The sequence below is a fragment of the Myotis yumanensis genome, unplaced genomic scaffold (assembly GCF_028538775.1).
Source record: "Myotis yumanensis isolate MYYU_CA2020_CCGP unplaced genomic scaffold, mMyoYum1.0.hap1 SCAF_7, whole genome shotgun sequence".
Classification (NCBI taxonomy): domain Eukaryota; kingdom Metazoa; phylum Chordata; class Mammalia; order Chiroptera; family Vespertilionidae; genus Myotis; species Myotis yumanensis.
In genome coordinates, this window is record NW_027223758.1 from 48,014,228 (window position 1) to 48,040,573 (window position 26,346).

Sequence of the window (26,346 nt, forward strand, 5' to 3'; positions counted from 1 at the left end):
AGAGACAATGATGGCCATGAAAGACAATTTTTGTCTCTTATCTGGAGAGTTATTTAATATAAATATACCAGGAGGCTAAAGGGAGATAAAAATCAACAAGGTCTATTTGTACAAAATTCTTTTGGCTTAGCCTCTCTGTAGAAGAATGTTTTGTTTTGTTTTCCTGATGCAGGAGGGTATCTTCACATGAGAGTGTTTATCTCCTGTTTCAGGAAGAAAAGGTGAGATTAGAGCACTCTTCTTGCATCTGCTGTTTTTTAAGTGCCTTTAGCTCAGTCATCCTTATGCCAAATTGGCACATTTTTGGGGGTGGTACATTCTACTACCCTTCATCAACAATAATATTCATATATAAAACTTTTAAATCAAGAGTTATCAAGTGCCTCCTACATCCATATAAAATCTTGTTGATGTGTACTCTTGAAATATCTTATTTGAAATCTGTAGATTCTACATGCCCTAACCAAAAACAAAACAATACAAAAATAGTTTTTAAATACCTTGAGTGAATTTTACTATTAATTAAACCTCAATTAGTTTAACTTTAAAGCAAAGTTAATGAAATAACATAATCTTACAGTAGGGTGAGATAAATGAAAATAAAATATAGCTGTTTTCAAGTACATCATGAGGTTGGAACAAAGCCAGATTATATTTTTTAAAAGTCTGTAGAATAGTTGATTCTAAAGCAGTGGTTTTCAAATGAAGAAAAGATAGATTCCCTCCCTGATTAAATCCTACATTAGCCCTAATCTAAGAAACATGAAAGCCTAGCAGCTCTGAGAGAAACATCTCCCCCAGTAAACACATGTACTCATCAGAAACATTGATATATAGATTTGAATTCCAAGGGCTTGATAGAACACCTGTTGAAAGCCATGGTTCTAAGCCAGTCTTCTTTTTTACTTGATGAAAGAACTAATATTCTTTTGAAGCCACCACAAGATTCTGAGAATATCAAACAGTCTTCAGGAATATGTGCATAAGGAGTTGTAGAAGGTTAGTAGCCTTTTGCCATTTGCTTTGAGTGTGAGAGTCATACACCTGCTACAAAGAGCCCTTCTCAAGTGTCAGGTGTCAAGTTAAGAGGGCCAAGTTCTTCCTATAAACACATTCCAAAGCAACTAATTAGATGCCTGTCTGATCCTTGGGGCATACTCTCTAAAAGTTGTACTTCTGAAGTTTGTCCTCATTTTTGTTGGTATTATCCCATTTCTGGTCCCTTAAAATTATGACATGCTAAGTCAAAGTGTGTACTAGTCATCTAAAGCTAGATATGCCATAAAAAACTTGGCATCTCTCTAAGTTAACTGTAAACAATGAGCAGAGAATAGTGAAGGGAGTGGATTATGCCAAACCAAAATACATATCTTTGGCATAAAGATTTTTTTAGATGGTTATTTTTTAAGAAATAGCAGACAGCAAAAGCTCTGAAACTGATTTGAAGTTACCCTTTTGGAAGAGACACTTACGTTTCTAAGGGAAATCTCCATTTGTAAGGGCATCGGAATTCAAAATAGTGTTCCCGTAATGGTAAAATGTGCAGAAGGTTCCTCAAACAGAACTGGAACACTTTGTTTTTTAATGTCAAATCTGAAATGACATTAATTGAAATATAGAGTGAACCCTGTAAAGTATACAAATGCCTTATCTCTGCAAACAAATTTTAATACTGATGTTTGTCTAAAATATAAATTTTTCTTTCTAATAGCACATGGCAGGGAGGGGGGCATGCAAATTCTGTACATGTACAGTGATTTAGTGTGCTGTCCAGTCCTCTATTGTCATCTTGGGAATTATAAGAATTATTGACATTTTTTATATCAAATTAAAATGACTCTCAGAAAAAATAAATCCATCAGAGCTCATTTCCTCCAAGATCCTTTTCCACCCTTGATCCTGGTCTTGTGCTTTCAATCTTCCTGAGACAGGGCCACAACACCCTAGAGCGGTTCTCAACCTGTGGGCCGTGACCCCTGAAAATACATCCTGCATATCAGATATTTACATTACGATTCACAACAGTAGCAAAATTACAGTTATGAAGTAGCAACGAAAATAATTTTATGGTTGGGGGTCACCACAACATGAGGAACTGTATTAAAGGGTCGCGGCATTAGGAAGGTTGAGAACCACTGCAGCTAATAGGTAACTTTGATTATTTGTTTTTTATTTTTATTGATTTCAGAGAGGAAGGGAGAGGGAGAGGAAGAAGGAAAGGGATAGAGAGGGAGACAAAGAGAGAGGGGGAAGGGGAGAGCGAGAGGGTGAAGGAGAGGGAGAGGGAAAGGGAGATGGAGAGGGAGAGGGAGTGGGAGAGGGAGAGGGAAATAGAAACATCAATGATGAGAAAGAATCATTTATTGGCTGCCTCCTACACACCTCTCACTGAGGATCTAGACCTCAACCCGGGCATGGGGCCTGACCAGGAATCAAACTGTGACCTCCTGATTCATAGGTTAACACTCAACCACTGAGCTACACCAGCTGGGCTGATTATTTGTGTATTTTGTTTTGTTTAATATTATTCCCCTCTTGAGTCGGAAATTTACTGTAGTTATTCTTCTTTAGCAAGAAAAAATAAAACAAAATTCCCTTACCATGATAGCCCTTCAAATATTCAGATAAGCATTCAGATATCTACCAATGTTTCAGCTATCACTCTGTGAAATACATCACCCTTTCTGCTTTGCTTCAGTATTTTAACATTTTCTTTAATTCTGAGGTTCAAGTTTCAATATTGTGGATGACAGAATGTGCCACTTTGGCAGGTGGAGAGCTCTGAGCTGATGACCACGAAGGAAGACCCAGCAGACTCAAGGAAAGCTTCTCGTGTATATAATATACATGATAAGGGCCTTACCAGGAAGAGCTGGTGCCACTGGATGCTTTTTTTTTTTTTAATCAGAAAGAGTCCTTTGCAAGGCCTGGCAAACATTTGTTCACCAAACATCTGCTCTTCTCATCGTCCTGTGAATGGTCTTCCTCCTTTTGAAGCCCTAGGCCCCACCCCCAGTCTCAGCTCCACATGGCCTTGCTGGACAGCCTTGGAGTCTCAGATTTTATGGGGCTCACACACATTCCAAATTAGTTTTTCTCCTGTTAATTTGTTTTTTGTCAGTTTAATGATGAGGCCAGCCAAAGAACCTAGAAAGGAAGAAGGGAAAATTATTCTATGCTTTTCCAGGTGTGACAAGATCTATGCACAATCCTTTTGGAAGACTATGAGTTCCATAGTTGCTGGCACAGGACACTCATCCAGACATGAAATGAATTTTCGCTTTTTCAAAGCCAGGTCAGCGTAACAGTTACTACTGTGAAAATGGTGTTCCCCATCCTGTGTTAGGACAGTTGATTTTTATATCAGATGCACCCTTATTACCTGTAATTTGTTGCTTTCTGGTCTTTGACCCATTGATTCAGTCATTAACTTGACACACATTTATTGATTACCTTCACTGAATGCGCTCAGATCATAGGAGCCAGGCCTAGGAGCAAGAAAATCACCGCCCTTGCTCTTGTAGCAATGCATTTTTATTGGGTGGGAATGGCTTTCAATAAATTTACATGATGCAAATTCAATTCAAATATCACTGCCACAGTGACATGGAGGATGGGGTAAGGACCTATGACAGGGAGAGCAGGAAGTTCTTCTAGGTCTTGAAGTGATATTGGAGGAAATGTATTCCAGCAGCCGTGAGAATTCCAATCAGAGGCCCTGAGGCCATAAACAGCACAGTGACTTGGAGTAATTGAAAGGAGGCTATTGTGACTTATGTTCCGAAAGCCTGTGAAGCTGGCAGGCTAGGCTCCTGTTGAGTTTTGTGACTGTAATTAGAGCAGAGGAAGACCTAGCCTAAAAGCAATGGAGGGGTGGGGTGGGGGGGGGGGGGCATGAATGAGTTGAAGCTGAAGAGTAAAAAGGTCTGATTTGCATTTTACACACACACCTCTGGCCTGTATCACAGGATGACATGGGTCTATTGGTCCAGGCAGGCTCCTGCCCCTGGTGAAATTTCACACTGTTCCCATGCGTGCTTGCTGTATTTCTGTGCTGGAAGAGGTTTTATCAGTCTCTGTTTTGCTGTAATGAATTTGTGAGCCTAAACAGAAGCTCACAATTTGTAGTTCCCTTCTATTTTGTCAATTTAAAGAGTTGATGGCATCTTGGGTTAGGGCTAAATTATTTTCCGTGTTTTCATGGAAGCTAATGAAAAGCTTCTGCATGTTTATTGTTTTGTCTTTCTGACTTATTATTAGCTATTTCAGGTTATGGCCCATAGAGTGAGGCAGATGTTTGGAAGGGCTAGCTTCTACCAGCCAGAATTTGTGTTTTGATGTCTTTAGTACTTCTGCCTCTTTCAAAAGAAGGACATACCTAGTCTAGCCCTCTGGTTCCAGGAAGAGGATGAGGTACATGTGGAGCAGAGCTGCCCTAGGAGAGACCACCAGGAGTAGAGACCCTATGTGACCATCAGACAGACGAGTAGGCCCTTCTGAGATGAGCAGAGACACCAGCGCCAACCTTCAAGTGCCTGAGAGTGAATGTTTATTAGTTTCCTCTACTGAATTTTGTAACAGTTCATTTTTACAGCAACAGTTACCTGATACTTAGTGGGTGAGGACCATGTATTCCAAATGACGAAGAATTACCCCATCTATGCACCAGTAACACCCATGAAAGATATTGCCTCCCACCTATAAAAGAGGGGTAAGGAAGAGTAGAAGGTTTCCCTGATAATTAGTAGTTCAGACTGGAATTCTGTAAGATATATAATTTGCAGTTTGCATATATGATCTTTGCTTAGGAATTCGTTACTGAGATTTTTCAAAACAAAAGGCACCTAATTCAAGAATCTAAATGCTCAGACCAACCTCCAAAGAGAAAAAAAATCATACACACGTCTCTGTTGTTCCCAGTTACTAACTCACTTGCCAGTAATCATTTGAGCTTAAGAAGACACATAGGTTTAGTGTTGTGCAACTGTAATGTAATGCCATAAAGAAATTGCTATGAGTTTGATCAGGGTGAAGTTCCTGGCAGCCAAGTCTTGCTATGGGTATTCTGTGCTCTCAGAAAAGTTAAAGACCCAGGAAGGGACTGTATTTTGCCCAATAGAAGGTCAGTGGTAGAGTCAGACTCATTGCAGAACTGGCCCCCATCTTGCTTATTGTGTGTCTTTGATCTTAAAGAGTCTTGTGAAGAGAGTGTTAACTAAGACCTCTTAAGTGTTTTTAATAATACAATAATAAAAAGAATATGAGGCCCTACCCAGTGTTGCTCAGTGGATAGAGCATCGGCCTGCGGACTGAAGGGTCATAGGTTTGATTCTGGCCATGGGCACATGCCCGGGTTGCTGGCTCGATCCCCAGTGTGGGGCATGCAGGAGGCAGCTAATCAATGATTCCCTCTCATCATTGATGTTTCTATCTCTCTCTACCTCTTACTTCTTCTCTGAAATCAATATAGAAATACATTAAAAAAAAAAAAGAATATGAGATCCTCACAATTGAAAAGAGAGGAGCGATATGCACATTATTATTCTTGCCACTTAAGAGGCCACATCTTACAGGTTGCTTCTGCCTAACTGAGGGGAATCTGGTTTTCAGCTCTGCAGGGTCGGCAATTTCATGTAGCGCAGATTGATTTTGTTTCCTCAAGTGCCCTGTTATTCCATTCATACTAAACAGATATATGCCAGAGGAGTAAATGGATTAAAAGACAATGGAGACATAGCTGCCAAGCCAACTGGAATTAATCACATCAATGGTCCATTCATTTTAGTTCATTTTGGAAATAATATGTGGGAAACCAAAGCAAGACAAAAAGATGGCTTGATTAATATAAAATAGAGCTAATACAGTTAATGCTTACTAGCGCCATTCAGTGTTTTAATGCTCAATCTATATCTAACTAATCCCCATACCAAAGCTATGATAGAGAGATTGCTATTATCCCTAAAAATGAGGAAGTTAAAGTCCAGTCTGATTTGTTCTTTGTCACAGAGCTAGCCAGTGTCAGAGCTAGGATTTGAACCAATGAGACAGATTCCAGAATCTGCCCTTTATTAAGAGTTAGTTGATGCAGAGAGTTGTTGAATCAGGTTAAGCCAACTATATTTAGTAGGTCTTTATCTCCACCAAGGTGATGTATGCTGTGACAATAACTGCTACTTGCTTACTCACTACCCATTCTGACATTAAGAAAATGAGTTTGCTCGGGGGAGGAGGGGGTAACCATGTGCCTCACTGCAACACTCTGTCCCCAGATTTCTTTGCAGCATGGAGGCCATGTGACACCTTTTGACCAATGAGAATTCAATCTATGTGCTGGGTGTTTTTCAGAAAATTTTGATTTTCTTCTTAGATTCCTTGCTTTGCTCTACTTTTTTTCCCACCTGAAATATGAAGTAAAACTGCAGATGGAAAATACATCTTAAGAAAACTAGGATCAAAACCACATAGTCAGAATATCATAGATGGAGGACAGAGTGATCTGTGACATTAATGGCAGGATAGGGCTGATGGAGTTGTCTTTTCCAATTTCTTCTTGACTGCCGTGTAAAAAAAGTAGGCAACACTCAATTTATTTGTGTCTCTACAGGCAGATATTGTCGGCTCCCCTCACTTGACAGTGAGGAGTTCGAACTCTGCTTGTTTTATTATCTTTGTTCACTCAGAGTCTAATACACAGCCAGGCAAATAGTAATTGCTCAGCAATATTTCCAATTTGTATTAAATGAATGGAGACTGCCACAAAAAGAGAATACTCCCACCGATATGTGGTCACTGGGAAGGACACAGTTTCTGCAAATAGTTGGAGCTATTGCCAGGATCACATATCATCCACCTTGAAGGGCCATAGTCATTGAGAGAGCAACAAGGAAGGCCTGTTAGCAATAAGATGTGCCAAATGGAGGAGCTGCCCATGGGGGTTTAAGTAGGAGTACCATTTTGTGTCAGGCTGGGAAGTGTTACTATTCAGGATTTTCCAGGCAACTTCACAATGTCAAAAGTAGTCACATTTGTCATTTTGAGGGAGAGTGCAGATACTTAATCCTTCAAAATATTTCATACTGATGCAGAGTAAGGAGAACCACACTTGATTGTGTGTCTAACTTGCTCTAAGCACTTTTCTCACATCGTCTCATTTGATCCTCACAGGGTGCATTGTATGCATCTCAGTTTATTGACTAGGAGCTTGAGGTTCCAAGTGTCAAGGTCATACATACAACCGGTAAGGAGGATCTCGATGCTACACGGAGGCTTTATGGGATGCCTGAAGCCTGCACCAGTTGGCCTCAGCCATCACAATTTACCTCATGATAAACTGGAGGCCCATACACCTCAGACATGGACTCATGACAACGTAAAGACCCACCTGCAAGACATCCGTCAATGCTCTGATGAAGTAGGGGCAAGAGACCCTGCACAGATGACTGTGTGTGCTCATCCCCTTGCTCTGACCACAGGTGTGACCAACTACTTTAGAGGCACTGCTGGATTGAAGGGAATCATATGTTTTATTCAACAAAACATAGTCTTTTGTAACAGAGAGACTCATTGAGAATAGTTGTAATTTTTACTCAGAGAAACTCTAGAATTATTTTCTGATATTTAATTTTTTTCCATCTTTTAATTTGACTACAGGTATCACTTATTCTGATTTTTTCCCATAGTTTATAGATGTCTCCAACTTTGCATTCATAAATTGAATATTTTTCTCAAGCTATGCCCAGGTAGGCAGTTCCCCATCCTTTTCTGACCACATTTGGGACTTTTCTACTCACCTGAAGACTTAGACTGGCCCCAGACAGTAGGTCAATCCTGACCTTAGGGCAAGAGAAAATGATGGACACTATCACTCAGAAGACTTCACTGTAAAGTTCCTATGGCCACGAACTATCAAAAATAGGGGACCCAAGTTCTTCACTTAAGAGACCCTCAGATTCTGCAGGTCTCTTCTAACTTTTGTTCTTCTGCCGACTGGATTCTTGTCCAGTTTTGTTTGTTTACATATTTGATTCATTATTGTGCGTGTACCTTGCAGGACTATGGATCTTTCCTGTCTATTTTCCATCTCCTGATAGGTGCCCAGAGCCCTGTTATCTGCTGACAGAGTACCCAGTCACACCGTTTGCTCACCGGCTTGTCTCTCTCAGCCCACCTGCTCCGAGATTCTCCATTGCTCTGCTCGGTCTACCTGCCAAGTCCCCACTTTCTTTGTACAGTGGGGCCTTGACTTACGAGTTTAATTTGTTCCGTGACGGAACTCGTAACTCAAATTACTCGTATGTCAAATCAAAAAGTGAACAAGTGAGACACGTGATGCTGGGCTGATGTTGTGGTGTTCACTGTTACATTCGCTGTGCCAACTAGCAGTAGGGTATCTGAAGCTGGCTCGTAACCCGAATTTTAGCTCGCAACTCAAAGCAAAAAATCGGCCGAGAGACAGCCCTTATCTCGAAAAACTCATTAGTTGGGACACTCGTAAGTCAAGGCCCCACTGTATTCAACTTTTCAAGATAATTAAGCACCAAACCCAGATATACGACAAACATAATAAAGGTTGGGACATGAAACCAAAGCAGGGTTCAGTAGCAGCAGTGTCTCGAAGTCTTGCTCTAACAGGAGTCTCTGCTTTTGTTTATTTCCTACTCCCTGTTTCCACCTCACAGAAAGACAGAAGCATAAAGTAAATTGAAAACTCCATTAAGGGAACACAGCACCTGAGGGAAACCACAGCTTTGAAGAACAGAGGAGAGGACATCGACGTCCATCCTGCTGACCCCTTTCGGATGATCGGTGCTGCACTTTATCCGAGGACTGCCTTGAGGATACAGAAGAAACATTCACTTCGCATGCTGACCTGGGGAACTGGGGGGTAGAAAACCAGCCATAAAACCTAACAACAGATTTACCCAAGAAGAGCATAAAGCTACACATAAAATGAGATATAATCCAACAGGGAGACCCAGGGAAGGAGCTTGGAACTAATTGAGGCTAAACTGAAAGGGGAAAAAATAGTACCTCAAGAAGGACATTATGTTGATACAAATAAAACCCAATTAAAATTAAAAAATGAACAAATCACTAAATAGTATAAAATATGTTGGGGTTGTATAATAGCAGGTTAAATATATGTTATTGGGGGGTGCGGGTGGGGGTGAGGAGGGTACAGGCTCAGTTGAGCTCTCCTAAAAAGGTCATTGCTAATTCAGCATTACATTCAATGCACAGAGAAGCACAGAATGTGAGAAAATGGAAAGTGTTTCAAGATGATAAAAGTTTGGAAATGGCTGCTAGAAAATCCCATTTTGTTTTTTTAATTATATATATATTCCTCTTCTAATCTTTCTTTTTTAAAAGTGAATATATATTGCTGGCTCAGTGGAAACCTAAGTTTCCTTAGAGATCAAATTGAAATTCTATATATGAAAAACACATTTTTGTGAATAGCACACATCTCCTTTCACGATATTCATGCCAGAATTCATCACAACATGAAAAAAAAAATTGGCTGACTTCTGTGTATTTTACAACAGGCTGCATTTGCAAGCACATTTTCATGGCCTCATTCTTGGAAGAACGGCATTTCTTTTCAACAGATATGATCTGGCAGAAATGTTCTTAAAATCTTAATTTAAGAGGTGTAGAAAAGAGGCACGGGCAGTCCGGTTAAGTGACAATAAGAAAACAATTCTGGCTAGATCGGGAAATGAAATCTCAAATTCTTGGCTTCTTGCCCAGGTTCTGAAGGCTCATGCATTTTAGAACAAAATTAAAGAAATGTAATTTAAATAAGTGTTATACTAAAAACTATCCTTGGTCAGAGGATTAGGACTCTCTGGCTTCAACACTAACTAGGGGGTGTGCCCTGGGACAAGTTACCTGTCTTCCCTCCTCTGAGAGTTCAGCGGGGTTACCTCTGAACACCCCGTGGGTTGAAAATGGTTCCTCGCCTTTCATTCCCACTGAAACTGTCAACTCCAAGTCTCAATTGCTATTAATATCCTTATTTAATAGCTTTTTCTTTGCAATTTATTTTCCCTCTACCCTTATTCTGATTTAATTTCTCTCTATCCCAAATAGTGGTGCCATATTCAACTCTTCCAGTACTGTTATTATTGTATAAGTTCTTTATTAATTAACCATTTAATAATTTCCTATTCCCAAGTGTTGAAATACAAAGGATATCAACCTTGCTTTTCAAAAGCACTCTCCCACTGTTCTTATATTTCATCATTCCTACATGTGAACAGTCTTACTGTCCAGTTCTCTTTACTCTTTGCTTCTTGGATATACAACCTATTTGTTAGAATTCTTGATGAGATATCTGCAATCTTCACCTCCTGTTGAGTTTTCCTTTTTAATTTGTCTATCCAAGTCTTCTTTGTCCTTCAGTACTTGGTTGGAAACTCTCCTAAGTGCCATTTTCCCACCACACAAATGCTTTTCTGAGCTCCTTGAGCATTTTTTTAATATATTATATTCAAAGGTATAATTATGTTTTACCTTGTGGCATATTATTATTTTATTGTTATTCAGATTCCTTTCCATTGAATTAAAGCTCTGCTTTTCAAAACTTTTGGGAAATAATTTATTTCATTAAGCTAAACTTTCTGGCTAACTGGAGATTCCCCCCTTTTTGCTTTAACCTTCTCTAATTTTAACCATTGTGGATCAAAAATAGATAATATACAGGGTGTTCCAAAATATGTATACACACTTTGAATAATTATATAAAGACAATACTTATTAAAATATATTTTATTTTCAAGATGTAATAGAAACAGCTGTTAAAATGTGTATACATTTTTCTTATGTTTCCATGAATTTTAAAATAAAAAATGATTATTGATTAGTTTTCTTGGTGGCTTCATATAACAGCCATTGATAAAAGTTTTCTAGTATTATAAAGTTGCCTAAAATTATGATACTTACTGATAAATATTTGTCTGCCATGTAATTTTATTTTTTGTTTCCATTGCAAATTTTTATTGGTAGTATGCGTTTTTATGGCAATCTTTCTTATCACCACTAATTTGCTAAGAACTTGATAATCAGATATCCATACTTATTGTTTGCCTAAGCACCATGACTATAATGTATTCATGTCACCAGAACTAGGACACATGGTAAGCAAGGAATCTATATTTGTTGGGGCGGTGAGGAAGCATACTGCAGAGAGAATAATGAAAATTGATTCTTAAAAATGAAATTCAAGGTGTATCATGGGCCTGACAAGTTGGAGTGTACATTGGAAAAACCATTTTGCTACTGAAAAAGAAAATGTACCATCCCTTTTGGCTTTGGTTGGCTAAATGTGCAACTTTCACTTATAACCCCTCTGAGTTAGAGGGTTATTCTAACACCATCTGCTCTGTCTGCTTAACTCATGGGATGTTGTGATGAGCAGATAAAATAATTCATGTGAATATCCTCTGGAAAAGAAAACATTATATAAATGTAAGATATTTAGGCAGGGAGTCTGAACAGCTCATTGTATTGTCATAGACTATGACATTTGATAACATAAATAGCACTTGTGCTATCAAACATTGTATATGAAAAGATCAGCAGTGCCATGCAAGATTTTTTTTTCCCCAAATTTGGAAACACTAGGTAACCTCACTGAACAAAATAGAAAACCTGACAAAATGCATATTTATTGTTCTGGTGATATATAATCCCGCTGTTGACAGAAAAGGACACACCGACTGGGAAGCTGACAGGACTCAGATATAAAGTATATGTTGCAACCATGTAAAACAAAAAGAGATTTATGCAAAAAAATCTCATTCTCCTGACAAGACTGATAAGAAGGAGGGAAAACCTGAACAAATAGATAAGGACTCTGGTTTGAAATAACCCAGCTAAGTCACAGTGACAGTCAAAATGGGAAGAGCATCGTCCCAAAAGATGATTTCAGCTGAATGATGATATATTTTGCAGAGATTTGGCATTAATAGGAGCAAATGCAACAGTCTGAGTCATTTCTGGAAGAGAACAGTATCAGTGTGAAAATAGAATGCATGTCCTTTAAAATAAACCCAAATGCATGGAACAAAGCACGCCTGTGTCGCTGACTACATCTCAGCAACACTGAATACGTTCGTGCTGAAAATGCAAGTTTCTGAGAAGTCAATTTCAAGGAGCTGGATTAATACTTAATATGGTAGATTGAAAGTGCAAATGAGTGGGGCTCTGTTCCTGAGGTCACCTGGCTTCAGGTTGCCTGCGTAATTGTCATGCAGGTTCTTCATCCGCACAATGAAAGAACTTAACTTAGATTACATGCGTGATCTTGTAAGCAGTCAGAAGGTTAAGAAGTTAAGGGAGCCTGAGACCACTTTAATCTATAATGAGGATTAACGTCTTAGTTATGTGGATACGTAACAGGCTAAGTGAGCTCCTGGAGCAGATGTAGGTTATCAGAGATAGGGGTGCTCTGGAAAGACGGCAGGGGGGTGAGGAGGGATGTTTGTGACAACAGGAACTCAAAATGCTTGGTAGCCCTGGTCAGTGTGGCTTAGTTGGTTGGGTGTTGTCCCATGGAAAGAAAGGTTTCCAGTTCAATTCCCCATCTGGGCATATGCCTGGGTTGAGGACTTGATCCCTGGTGCGGGGTGTGCAGAAGGCAGCCAATCAATGTTTTACTCTCACATGGTTGTTTCTCTCCCATCCCATTCCTCTCTCTCTCTAAAATCAATAAAAACAAAACAAAAGGTAAATATCCCTGGAAACTTCAGGCAATGAGGGGGAAGAATGTGGAGAATAGTTTTCTACACATCTGGAAAGACTGGGTGACTTGAATAGTGCGTGTAGGTGAATGCGGAGGGGAGCAGCTGTATTTTTTCACCTCACCAACATAACTAGGAAGAGTATTAGAATTTTCTGCTGTTTTTTCTTGGTTGGTTGAGCCAATCTTTGCTAACTAGGCTCTCGGGAAAGAGTGTCGATAAAACCCGATGTGCAGAAAGAAAATACATAACAGACTTTCTCTACCTGCCCTAGTCATGGCAGCAGGTGTGTGATTGGTACATAATCCAGCGGCAGCCTCTCTGTTTTGATGGCAACCAAGCAGACATTTGTGGAAACTGCAGCCTGGAGTTTGATGAAACAAACAAATAAACACTTTCTGAAGGCATGACAAAACAAGGCAAACTTAACAAGACTGAAATCTTTATTTTGGGTATTTAAAATCCATGCCACAGCCTAGGATGGGTGCAGCAATAAGAGGATAGCATCCATACATGAATTAATTAACAGAGAAGGAGTTTTTGTCTTGTTTTGTTTTATTTATTTGTTTTACATGAACTATTGGCTGGCCTCACCCAGGGAGTTTTTCTCACTTAAGGCTTTCAGGGAGAAAGTAGGAGTTACTTTCCAATGTATTATGACCTCACTATTAAACTTTCTCCTTACCATTCATAATTTTACTGAGAGAGAGACAGACAGATTCAGAGAGATTCCGAGAGAGGTAGCCTCCATAAGAAACTCACCTGAGAGAAAATGTCATAGAAACAATGGCACAATGTGTGTGCATTGTGAAAAAATATCTCAGCATAACACAAAGGATCTCAGAGAATGGCAGGTTGAAGGAGATTATAAGAGACTAGCAACAAACTCCGTTATAATCTCCAAGCCTGCAGTTCTTTTTATTCCAGAAGTCATTAATTTAGGGTGGTAGGTGTACATCACCAAATGAATGCTTATAAATCTCTCCCAGAAACAAATATGTTTTATGTGTTTTGAGTATATATGGACTATGTCTATATCTCCATATTATTGTCGTTATACCTGTAGAGTAAACCCTTGATTTTTCGGACCTCCATTTAATGGTCTTTGGATTTAACAGACAAAATTTCTGGTCCATATGTCTTATGTGAAAATTAACACCTGTTGATTTTAAAACTTTTTTAACCGAGATTTGCTTATAATTAGATTAGCAGGTTGTATTTTTGTTGTTGTTATTAATTCACTGTTATTTTTCACAAATTTTAGTGAATAGGTCTTTGGAAAAAAAACATTGTAGTAATTTCACCCACATAAGTAAATATTACATATCTACAACTATAGTCTAAATTTAAATCCAAGAGTCAGCACTCATAAACAATATTCAGCTAATGATTAGCACGTGATCACAGATCATAGTGCACTGTGGGCTGTAATTGGCCTGGCATGACTGTCTGCAGCTGTTTTAACACATATGGCTAATATTCCATGCCCCAGCCCTGTGCATTTGTTTACTCATGGTGCAGGCATTTACAACTTAAAATTACTGTAACACATATAGAAAACCTTTGTGAAATTAAACTTTTCATACAACTTAATTTTAATTACAAAAACATGTCTACATAAGTAAAATTAGGTAAATTAATTTGTTAAAGCCGAAAGTCATCTAATCTAATAAAAGAGAAACATGCAAATTGGCCATAACTTCACTACACCCACGCCACACCCACCAGCCAATCAGAGCAACTGTATGCAAATTAACCCAACCAAGATGGTGGCTGGCAGCCACAGAGCTGGAGCAAGCAGGAGGCTTGGTTGCCCCCGTGATGGAGGAAGCCAAGCTACCCGCCTGCCCTGGCCAGCTGTGGCCTCTGCTAAAGGCAACAAAGTTTCAATTATAGAAGATAAATAAATCCCAGATACCTGCTTCCAGCCAGCCTCCACTGGGCGCTTGGGTGGCTGGGGGCTGTGGCCAGCCTGCAAACAGCCATCAGCCCCTCACCAAGGATGGCAGGCATCCCAGCAGGAACCCCCACCCTGAAGAGGCTGTGGCCAGCCTGAAAACAGCTATCAGCCCCTCATCCAGGCTGGCCAGGCACCCCAGGGGACCCCTACCCTGAAGGGGCTGTGGCCAGCCTGCAAACAGCCATCAGCCCCTCACCCAGGCTGGCCAGGCACCCCAGCAGGACTCCCCCCCACTCCCTGAAGGGGGTGTTACCAACCTGAAAACGGCCTCAGCCCCTCACCCAAGCTGGCCAGGCACTCCAGCGGGACTACCACCCTGATCCGGGACACCCTTCAGGGCAAACCAGCCAACCCCCACCCATGCACCAGGCATATAATAAAAGGGTAATATGCAAATTGACCCTAACAGCAGAATGACTAGGAATGACTGGTCACTATGACACACACTGATGACCAGGGGGCAGATGCTCAATGCAGGAGCTGCCCCCTGGTTGTCAGTGCGTTCCTACAGGGGGAGCTCTGCTCAGCCACAAGCCAGGCTGACGGCTTCCAGCACAGCAGTGATGGTGGGAGCCTCTCCCACCTCCTCAGCAGCACTAAGGATGTCCGACTGCAGCTTAGGCCTGCTCCCGCTGGCAAGTGGACATCCCCCGAGGGCTCCTGGGCTGCCAGAGGCATGTCTGACTACCAGCTTAGGCCCGCTCCCCTGGGGAGCGGGCCTAAACCAGCAGGTGGACATCCCCTGAGGGGTCCCAGACTGTAAGAGGGCACAGGCAGGGCTGAGGGATCCCCCACAAATGCACAAATTTTTGTGCACCGGGCCTCTAGTCTATAATAAAAGCATAATATGCTAATTAGACAGGATGTCCTTTCCGGATGAAGCTGGGGCTGTGAGGGAAGCCTGGTCCCGGGTGCCAGAGGGAAGCCAGAGCAGGCAGCTGGGGGAAGGAAGGCCTACTCTTGCATGAATTTCGTGCATTGGGCCTCTAGTTATATAATAAAGTAGGTTTTCCAATTTTGCTATTACAAAGTACCCTAGACAGGGTGACTTATAAACAACACAAATTTATTTCTCATGTTTCTGGAGGCTGCAAGTGCAAGATCCAAGGGGCTGGCAGATTCAGCAACTGGTGAGAGCCCCCTTCCTGGTTCTCTCTTCTCCAAACGTTGTTTGTATTACAAAACACATGTAATATGTATAGCATTTTCTTAGCTTGTCTATAATTTTGTTAGTTGGTTAATAGAATATATGTAGTTTACATATAGATATATCTATTAATGGACAATATGATTCCAATTATCCTTTGGGTTTCTTTATTAAATCCCAAATTAAAGACTCTTTGAGCTATGCTAAGTGAATAAAGTGGTCAGCATCTGAAAATTGTCACAGATTGTCATACCTATAATGGGAAGAGGGATACATATACAGCATGTTTTTGCTGGATTTTGTATTTTACTAGATATGCTGCATTATTGCACAGGCCCAAAGAATCACTGTTTTGCCAATTTGAACAGCTGAATGAAAAGAATCAACTCCGTCAATAGCCACAAGAGTCAAACCAATTATGTGTTTTGTTTTTTTATTCAGAGGGGATGTCATTCCAAGGAAATAGTTTTTAAGGCTAGATCATAAATTCTGTTTTTTTATTTGTTTACAAGAGATGTATTTTTTGTTGTTGTTGTTGATTTCAGAGAGGAAGGGAGAGGGAGAGATATAGAAATATCAATGATGATAATCATTGATTGGCCCCCACTGGGTATCAAGCCTACAACCCAAGCTTGTACCCTTGACTAGAATCGAACCCAAGACCCTTCGGTCCTCAGGCCGACTCTCTATCTGTGGGAAACTGTTTATTGCCTTCACTATCTGATAAACATAGACAGAGAACCCCCCCGAAGGCTGGGTGCCTTTGAAGCCCTAGCAAAGGTCTGAGTTAGGCGCCACCTCTGTTTGTCCAACAGTGGTAGCTGAAACTACTCTCCCATTTATTATTATGTAAATCCTTGCTGATGGGCTAGTCTGCCTGTTAATGGGGTCGCCCACCCAAGGGCTATGCTATGGGTGCATCCCAGATCAATAAAAGCTTGGTGAGGCCTAAGCACAGGGAGGAAGTCCTTCCCCTTGAGTTGGACTTACTCGCCTGGTCCCCCAATATTTCCAAATTATCTATTGTCTTTTCATATTCATTTGTGTGCAGCTCTGCTTCCAGTTCCTGAACCCTGACCCACGCGGGACGTGGGAAGGAAATACCCAACATCTACCCACTGAGCCAGACCAGCTAGGGCCATTTATTTATTTTTAATAAAGAAATGTATTGTTTTGTTGTTGAAAGTATTACAGATGTCCCTTTCCCCCCCAAACGGCCCCCTCCTCCCCACTCCTGCCCCCTTCCCAGGCCTTCACCATACTATTGTCTGTGTCCAGGGGTTATGCATATATGCATATAAGTTCTTTGGTTAATCTCTTCCTGCCTCCCACCTCTATCTTCCCTCTGAGATTCATCAGTCTGTTGCATGCTTCACGCCTCTGGGTCTATTTTGTTAGTCAGTTTTTTTTGTTCATTAGATTCCACATATAAGTGAGATCATGTGATATATGTATTTCCCTTAAAACTAATAACTAGAGATGTCCTATTCAGCCTTTACTAGAGTATATAGTATAATATAAAGGTAATGTGTAGATTATGATCAAGCAAAATAACCCTAATAACCACTTCTGTTGTTTTTCTTAGGTTTGAGAATAAACCTTTAAAAATTGTTTATCTGTAGATTTCAGCTACTCTCAACAGAAATACATTCCTAATAGAACTTTTCCTTTTTTGTGTCCCATTAAATTAGCAAAACACAAGAGAAATGCTGATTAACTTCAAAGACATGGAAACAACATTATCTGTGTTTAAAAGGACAGTGCACTCGAACAAATGAAGTAACTCCAAGTTTATTTTACTCTGTTTATATTCTTTCCAGTCAATAAGCAAGATCATTTTGCAGAACATGAACTCCAGATAAAACCCAAATTCCTTGGGTACAATTAAAGATACATAGTAGGCTGACCCTCAGCATTTTGCATCAATTCTCTGGGCAGCAAATCACCTCTGTGAAGCAAGGGAACAGGAGCCAGGCTGCAATAAAGATCGTGGGGCTATGCCTGATGAAAACACAATGAAATAGGGGTGAAAGGAAAGTGTCAATACAATGGGAATCAAGAAATGATGAGTAGAATTAGTATAGTCATATACCCATAAGTCATCGTTTTACTGAGGCTTGTGAAAGCTTGTGTTTGAGATGGCTTGTGGACCCTTTGTAAGAATCACTGATGGTAAACCAATTTATAAAAGTAAGAACCCATCTGTTCTGGGTAAGTCAGACATTGACGTCTTCCTGGTTCTTATAAAGAATGTTGAATAGAGTTCTTTTAGCACCTCTATAGAGTTAGACTGTGAAAGCAAGCTGACTCAGACACTTACAAGCCATTGGTGCATTACCAGAGCCTGGTGTGAAGGAAGAGCCAGAAGTAGATTGAGGTTAAAGATTTAACACATTGGAACAAACCAAACCTGAGCAAGAAGACAGAGACTAAAGATTGAAACAAATATTTACAAGTTACAACAAATAAACAAGTAAAAAACCAAACAAGGTAGTAAACTTATCCTTAAATTCAGTCAGGGATGTATGAATGTCTTCTGACATGTGGATTCCATCAGGGTTCCATAATCGCATCTCCAGAGATCATCATCCTCTGTGTCCTCAAGTGACAATATTCTAAACCCAGTGTCTGACACTGATCATAAAAGTGAACAAGCAAATTGAATACCTTCAGAATAAGTATCCTGACAGGTATATTTAACAAATATCTGAGAGTATGTTCAGCAGTTATATAATAAGTCCTAGACAATACTTCTGATTATCAAGAGGTGAAAATTTTACCCCGCTTGTGAATAACTCAATGAGGAAATGTAAGAAATACTTCAGGGGTATTATGATTTTACCACCTGGTCATATTATAACATTTTGGATTAGAAACATTTATTCCAAAAGAAGGAAATTATCATTTTTTTTTTTGGAAAACTAACTATTGAACTATTGATCTATAGTTAGAGTTAATGAAAATGTCTAACTAAGGTGCTTCCTAAAAGAGAATCAGCATGATTTATTTCAAAAAATTCTGGCAATTTCTTAATTGCTTTTGGGACTCAAAGATTGATTTCAAACCCAAGGATGTTGTACTAGTACTAAAATTGGCTATGGGTTATGAGAAAGGGACTCAATAAATGATTTATTTCCATAATTATGTTGGTTAAATTTGACCCAAGATAGCTCATGAAATTGAGTCCCCTGATGGAGTGTAGTAGATTTTGTTCCCTTAAGGAAATTCTTTTGACCATTTCTAGGAACTAGTAAAACTGGGAATCTGGCCAAATTTGATTAGTTAGCCCAATTATGATGTCAGTATACTGTAGCCAGTCAGTAAACCAATGAAAGACAGTACGGTATGCTGGAAGGAACACGGGGACAGATGATCATTGCAAGTTATTCAACCTCTGTAATCCTCAGTTTCCTCCTGTGTGCAATGGAGGTAACACTGCTTGTATAATGTGGTAGACACAGGGCGTGTAAAAACTCTCAGTACACTGGGGGACCCATTGGAGACCCACTGAAACAGCTGTGCTTTAGAGTCACTTGGGAGAGCTTTTTAAACACACCTTTGCCCAGGCTCTACCCCAGATCAATCTATAATAATAAAGAGCTAATATGCAAATGGTCATCACTCCCTCATGCCATCATGCCCTCATGCCATCAAGCCATAATGGCTCAGGCACTCAACACTGGGGAGAGAAGAATGGGGACCAGCCAGGCTGCAGCCCCGAAGAGGGACAAGCCTGCCCCGAGGTCCCGAGTGCCAGTGCCTGTGGCTACAGCCTGGGCGAAGCCGCCCACCCATGGTCCCCTGCAGCTGCAGCTGGCCTGAGCGAAGCCGGTCCAGGTCCTGGGTGCCTATGACTGGCAGGAGGAGGGAATCCTGGGTCCCAGGTATGGGGGCGAGGCAGGGGTGGTTAGGGGCGATCAGGCAGGCAGGAGAGCAGTTAGGAGACAGTGGTCACAGATTGTGAGAGGCAGTCGGACATCCCCTGAGGGCTCCTGGATAGGAGAGGGTGCAGGCTGGGCTGAGGGACAACCCTCCTCCTTCGCCCCCCATGTATGAATTTCATGCACTGGGACTCTAGTTATAACATAATGCCTAGGAACCAGTGACTTTTCAGTACCTAGAACTTTCAAAGTGTGTGGGGTAATTCTAATGAGCAGCCACCATCTACCTTAGGAAGGGATTTCACCTATTACTTAAAGGAATCAAAGGGCTCTTTACCCTAGTAGTTCTCCAATGCCAGTCTCTACACTTCTGCATCAGAATCTCTTTGGAAGCACATTAAGTATATACACTCTCTCAGCTGTCTTCAGTTACTAAATTAGAACCTTCATGGGGTTGCCTTTGAGCCTGTACTGTTTACAAGATCCCCAAGTAATTCTGCTGAGTCATAGCTAAAAACCACCCATGCAAAATGAGTTTCCCTGTCTGTTCTCATCTTACAAATGAGCAAAGGGAGATCCGAGGGCAAAAATGATTTGTTCCAGGTCACCTAGCAATTAATGACAGAGTCATAACAAACCAATTCTCCAGGCCCTCAGTCCAGTTCTGTTGCTAATACATTGTTATTTGTACTGCTGTGTTGATTTGGATTAAAAATAAGATTTGCAGCCCTGACCGGTTTGGCTCAGTGGATAGAGCATCAGCCTACGGACTGAAGAGTCCCGGGTTCGATTCTAGTCAAGGGCATGTACCTTGGTTTCGGGCACATCCCAGGAGGAGGTGTGCAGGAGGCAGCTGATCAGTGTTTCTCTCTCATCGATGTTTCTGATTCTCTATCCCTCTCCCTTCCTCTCTGTAAACAATAAAATATATTTTTAAAAAAATAAGATTTGCAAAACCAACTCCTGAGTGCATTAACATGCTGCTTGCACGTGAACACAAAGGTTGGAAAAAAAGTGAGTCCTCAATGGTCAACAAAGTTTAAATTTCTGAAAAAAAAAACGCAAAACAAAACAAGTAGTAGTGCCTCAGAGTTGCAAATTAACAAATTCTTCTGAATCAGTCTTCAACTTCACTGGGTCTCTGAGGAAAATTTTGAAAAGACCAAATCATATCACTTTTTCTTCCTCTTCTTTGCTGAACAATAATTCTCCGTAATATCTGGATTTGCCAGGTGCAGTGATAAGGATACAATAAAGGCAGTTGAGATCTCCTTTTAGTGATCAAAAAAACAGTCTTTTGTTTCTTTAAGATCAGCCCATCACACACTGCAGCCAGCTCTGCTAGGAAGATTGACAGATTGCCTCATTCAGACAGGCTGTTCAAGAGATAGCCTAATAGCCAGTGTATATCAAATCATTTTCAGACAGCAGGAGAGAATGGAGGGTAATTGTTGGCACCTACTGCAATTTGCATTCATGTCACATCTGAAGGTGCATGGGAGTGAAGATCGGGACATTCAAGATCAGAAGTAATGTCTGGCTGAAGTGTTTGGTAAGAAAAGACCAGAAAGTTTTAGGTTTATATATCATTTTGCCCCATATCCTTTGCTAGATGAAGGATAATACATAGGGTGTCACCAAAAATGTACACACATACTTTGAATAACTAGAAAGGCAGTGTTTATTAAAATACATTTCATTTTCAAAATTGAGTTATCAGCTGTTAGAGTGTGTACATATTTTTTGGGACACCCTGTATTTAACTACCTTTAGGCTGCACCAGAGTTACTTAAACCAGTTTGTTCTCACAAAGAAATATGAGGAACACACTTCTAGTGTAAGAAGACAAACAAAATCATCTCACCAGACAGAAGGAAAAATTAGAATTTCAGCCAAGTTTAATTCATTGCTTTGTCTAAATTACTGCTAGAGAGATGCCATTTTGAGATGTCAAGCCTGGACTAGAGAGCTCTAGGTTTACAAAGATGAACTTAGGGAACTTTTTTAGTATACACCGGCTTTCTCAAAAAAAGATTGCAGACTTGGACTATATAATTATTTCACCTCAAAATAATTGAGTATTTTTTGTTAATGACTGACTTATTTTTTACATTAATTATGAGATGCTTAACTTACTTCACTTAGAAATATCTCAATGCAATAGAGCAGTGTATTTAGACTTTATGATAGACTTATTGAAATATGAAAGCATAAAATGAGCCAGTGTGTGGCTTAAAGGCTTCATTCATAAAATAAATATAAAGAAACATATTTAGAAATATACATATATATGTATGTAGATATATATTAGTAGGCAGGAGGAAAAAGAAGGTGACGAACTAAATATACATATATATATATATATGTTATTCTTAAATAATTAAGTTGGATTAATGAGGCAATTAATTAAAGGATAGAAAAATAAATTTTAAAACACACTTCTTTATTAAGCATGCCTAAAAGACTGCCATCTAAAAAGTGACATTATATTTTTCCTGGGAATTCTGTGTCACTGTTACTAGATATGTTCCAGTGGTGAGGGAAGAGATAAACAAATTCAATTCTATAAACATATAAGATCTTGTATTACCCTCGTGTTGAAGTTTTTCCTTGAAGCAGTAACAGTTATGAAATTGTAATGAGTTGAAAAAAAGCTTTTTCTACTTTTGACCCCACTATATTTTAGAATTGGAACTTAGGTACACAAAATAGAAGACAGAAGATTTCAATATTTTGATCCCCCCCCCCCAAAAAAAAAGTTTATCCATTTGTTTTGCCCAAGAACTGCTAGTCATAAAACCTGTCAAATTTCACGAGACAAGAAAGAAATGGGTGCTATATTGAGGTCATATTTCTGTTTTGACTGTTATTACACTTTACTGTATTAACAAAAATAACAAAGATTCCTCTTCTGGGATGGGATGGGGCTGGCTAGTCCTACCTCGCCACCCACACATCACACCCCAGGTGAAGGAGAAGCTCACATTAGGAAGATTGTGCCAACTCTGCTGCTCTTCTCACCCCAAAGATCTGCCTTCCTCCACTCTTTGCCTCTCTCCCTTAAAAGTCATTGCATACGATGTTTTGGTAGGCATACCTATGTGAATTCAGTAGGGTAGAAAACGGTGAGTTTAACAGAATTTCTGATTCTTCCCAGAGACTTTGGGGTTTGAGAGCAATGTAAATCCAAGTGGGCAATAGAGTTCTAAAGCACTTTCAATTTTATTAGTGCATTGCATCAAAATTCTGTGTGAAAGATCAAAGTTTATCAGGCAAAAATGCTATTAATCTTAGTGAAGCAGCTCAATGGAGGAAGATTATAAAGTTTTCTTTAAATTAGCTTTTTAAATGACCATTTTGAGCCTGTAAGTGCAGACACTATATTATAATTGGTCAAAATCTGCTTATAGAAACAGAAAAACAAATAAATTAGCTGAGACTTGAAAGTAATTCCATATGTATTTTGTTACTGGGATCTGGTAAAAAAAATTTCCATTGCAGAAGGTAAAAATCTGGAACTTTTGCAGTATCTGTCTCTAGATGTAAAATGCAGAAATCACCTTGGAAAAGCAATAGGGTAGTGAATATATCACCTACAAGGTACAAGGTCAATAAAACATTTAATGCATAGCAAGAGTATTTTAATATATGTTTAACACACAGTGTCTCACTCTTCCTTTATTCTGCATTGATTATTGTCCCACTTTACTTATAAAATGAAAACCATAACATATGTTCTCAGATGTTCCTGTTAGGTGGTTCACATCCAATCCAATATCAAATGAACTCTTATCATCTCCTGTCCTTTCCCATATTGCCAATAAACAAAACAATATGCACCCAGACCTAGATATTAGCATTTCAATGCATTCGATGCTGATATTCTTCTAAATGATCTCTTCCCAGAAATTAGACCAGAGGGTGCTTCCACATTGATATACTTACTAGAGGCCTGGTGTACGAGATTCGTGTACTTGGGGGAGAGGGGGGTCCCTCAGCCCGGCTTGCACCCTCTCACAGTCCTAGAGTCCTCCGGGGATGTTCCCTTAGTGCTGCTGCGGAGGCAAGAGAGGCTCCTGCCACTGCTCCTGTGGACATCAGCCGTGAGCCCAGCTTCTGGCTGCGCTGTGCTCCCCCTGTGGGAGGGCACTGACCACCAGGGGGCAGCTCCTGTGTTGAGCGTCTGCCCCCTGGTGGTCAGTGCGCATCATAGCGACCAGTTGTCCCACCGTTCAGTCAATTTGCATATTAGCCTTTTATTATATAGGATCATAGAGCCATGGTAAGGAAACCTGCATTGTTGAAGACACATGGGATTGAAATAAAAACAACCTTGCTTGGAATACTAGTTCTCCACTTACTGACTGTGACTTCTCACGCTCACTTTTTTTTTTTTTTTTTTTGCCTTGAACTTTACTATTTTCAATGTTAATGGGAATTCTACCACTAACACACACAAAATGTTTAGTGTGGCATGACTATGCTCCAGATAGAAAACTAAACTCTGGGGGGCATCAATGTTCAGGAGAGTTAAACCCTCCACCTGCTCACATTTACAATTAGAGGAAGACTCAGACAATCACAGAAGTTTTATGAGGGGAATTTATAAATATGGGAGTTTAGAGTAGGCTCAAGTGACATTGTTTTTTGCGGGAAGGAAATAGTTCCACAAAACAAAAAGTATATTAAAGCTGAGACTTGAAAGAAAGAAAAAAAAATTAGGAGATTAGAACTTTGAGCAGGAGATAATGTCTCCATCTGATGAATATAAGTGTGGCAAATTCAGGTATAAGAAGGACTAAAAATATCCAGTTTAGTTTGTGTACAGAATTTTTTAAAAGATGGGAATATATTGGGATGAAGAGAAATACGTTCCTTTTATAGTTCTTATGAGGATTAGATATAATGTCTAAAAAATATCTGCCATGTAATAAGAATGCATAAGTTAATTAAGATGGTCATTACACAATCTATTGCATGAAATCAGGATTTAAACTAGAATTTTAATATAATTTTGGAAAATCTATATAACTAAAGACCATTTAAAACCACTTTAATTTAGTAGCGTGACTCTAAACCAATATAAATCTACTTAATATCCATATTAACTAAAATAGCAATGTAAACTCATTTCTAACTTGGACTCACATTCCTCTGGAAAAAAGGATTTTAAAAAAGGATGAATAAATTTAAAAGCTAATGTGAAACTGAAGAATTCAATTAACTCATTTTAATAATATGTGACTAAAATAATTTAATTTTTTCATGAATTTCTTGGAGCAAATGTCATTATAATGATCATTTATGTAAAAACAAGATATTAGAGCTATCAGTGGATGCCATGAGAGGGAAAAAGCAAATAAACAAATACGCAATTGCCACTGGAACTAAATTATATAATAGAGCTAATCTGAAATTTTTAAGTGCCCATTTAAAAAAAAAATCCAATATAAATGAACAAAACTACAAGCTTCTCCTGTAGACAATTGATTTGAGTTTCTAATCTATCTATATCTCTGTGGCATAGTACAGGGAGAACATCTGTAGATTGATTTGCTGAGTTTCACACTAGCACTGACTGTCATTGGAAACAAATTTAACAATTCCCTTTTGCATTGTAACATCCCTTCTGTTTTTCTCTTTCCCAGCCCAACTATTAAAAAACACTCCACACAGTTCTTGTAACATTTTGAAGGTGTTTATAAAGCTATTAACAATCCTTTCAAATTCCTCCCTCTAAAGTGATTCACTTTTATGCTTCCTTTGGAAAACAATATTTTACATTCAACTTTATTGCCAACAAAACATCAACACTAGCTTAGGCTTTTATAATAATTAGAACCAAAATTACTTTGAATGTTATTAAATTGAAGAATTTTAGAAGAACTGGATTATTAAACCAGAATCTATTTTTAATTCCCAATCCAAAAGAACATCATTAAATCTAAGAAGGCACTGAAGATAAAATGACTGTCGATGGATGATTCAACATTTTATAAATTTTTGTTGGCTTATTTTTCATTAAAAGTAGTATAAGAAAAAGAAGTGAAATTGTTGAATAGATTGTTTTCTTATTTGCATTGTAAAATATTAAAGTAACAAGCATTGAAAAGATTAAAGACAGGCAAAAATAATAGTATTTCAGAAAAGCTATCTTTTACACATGAGGAAGCATGACTTTAAGAAATTAACCTACTTCCTATTTCTCTAAGACCAATACTGATTAAAATCTTAACTAAACCTGCTCAAAATATTGCCAGCAGTAAACAGAGCGAGCACTTTGATATCTAAGATGTTCTTAACCCCCAAAGTAAACCTAAGTTTATACACATATCTATATACTCATATAGTCAATAATTTTGAAATCAGATAATGAATAATTTGAGTCAACAAAAATGGTTTGGGGTTTAGAGTATATAAATTTGTTCTTTCCCATCTTTTGTGTATGAGACCTTTTAAAAACATTTTTCTTTGGAAATAATTTAAAACTTACTGAAAAATTGCAAATAAATATAGCTAAGCACTGGAATTTGTGTATCTCAGAGGGAATAAGTAGATAGGAACTTCAAAGTAAGGAAAGGCAGACAAAAAAGTAGTGAGGAGGAGGAGAGAATG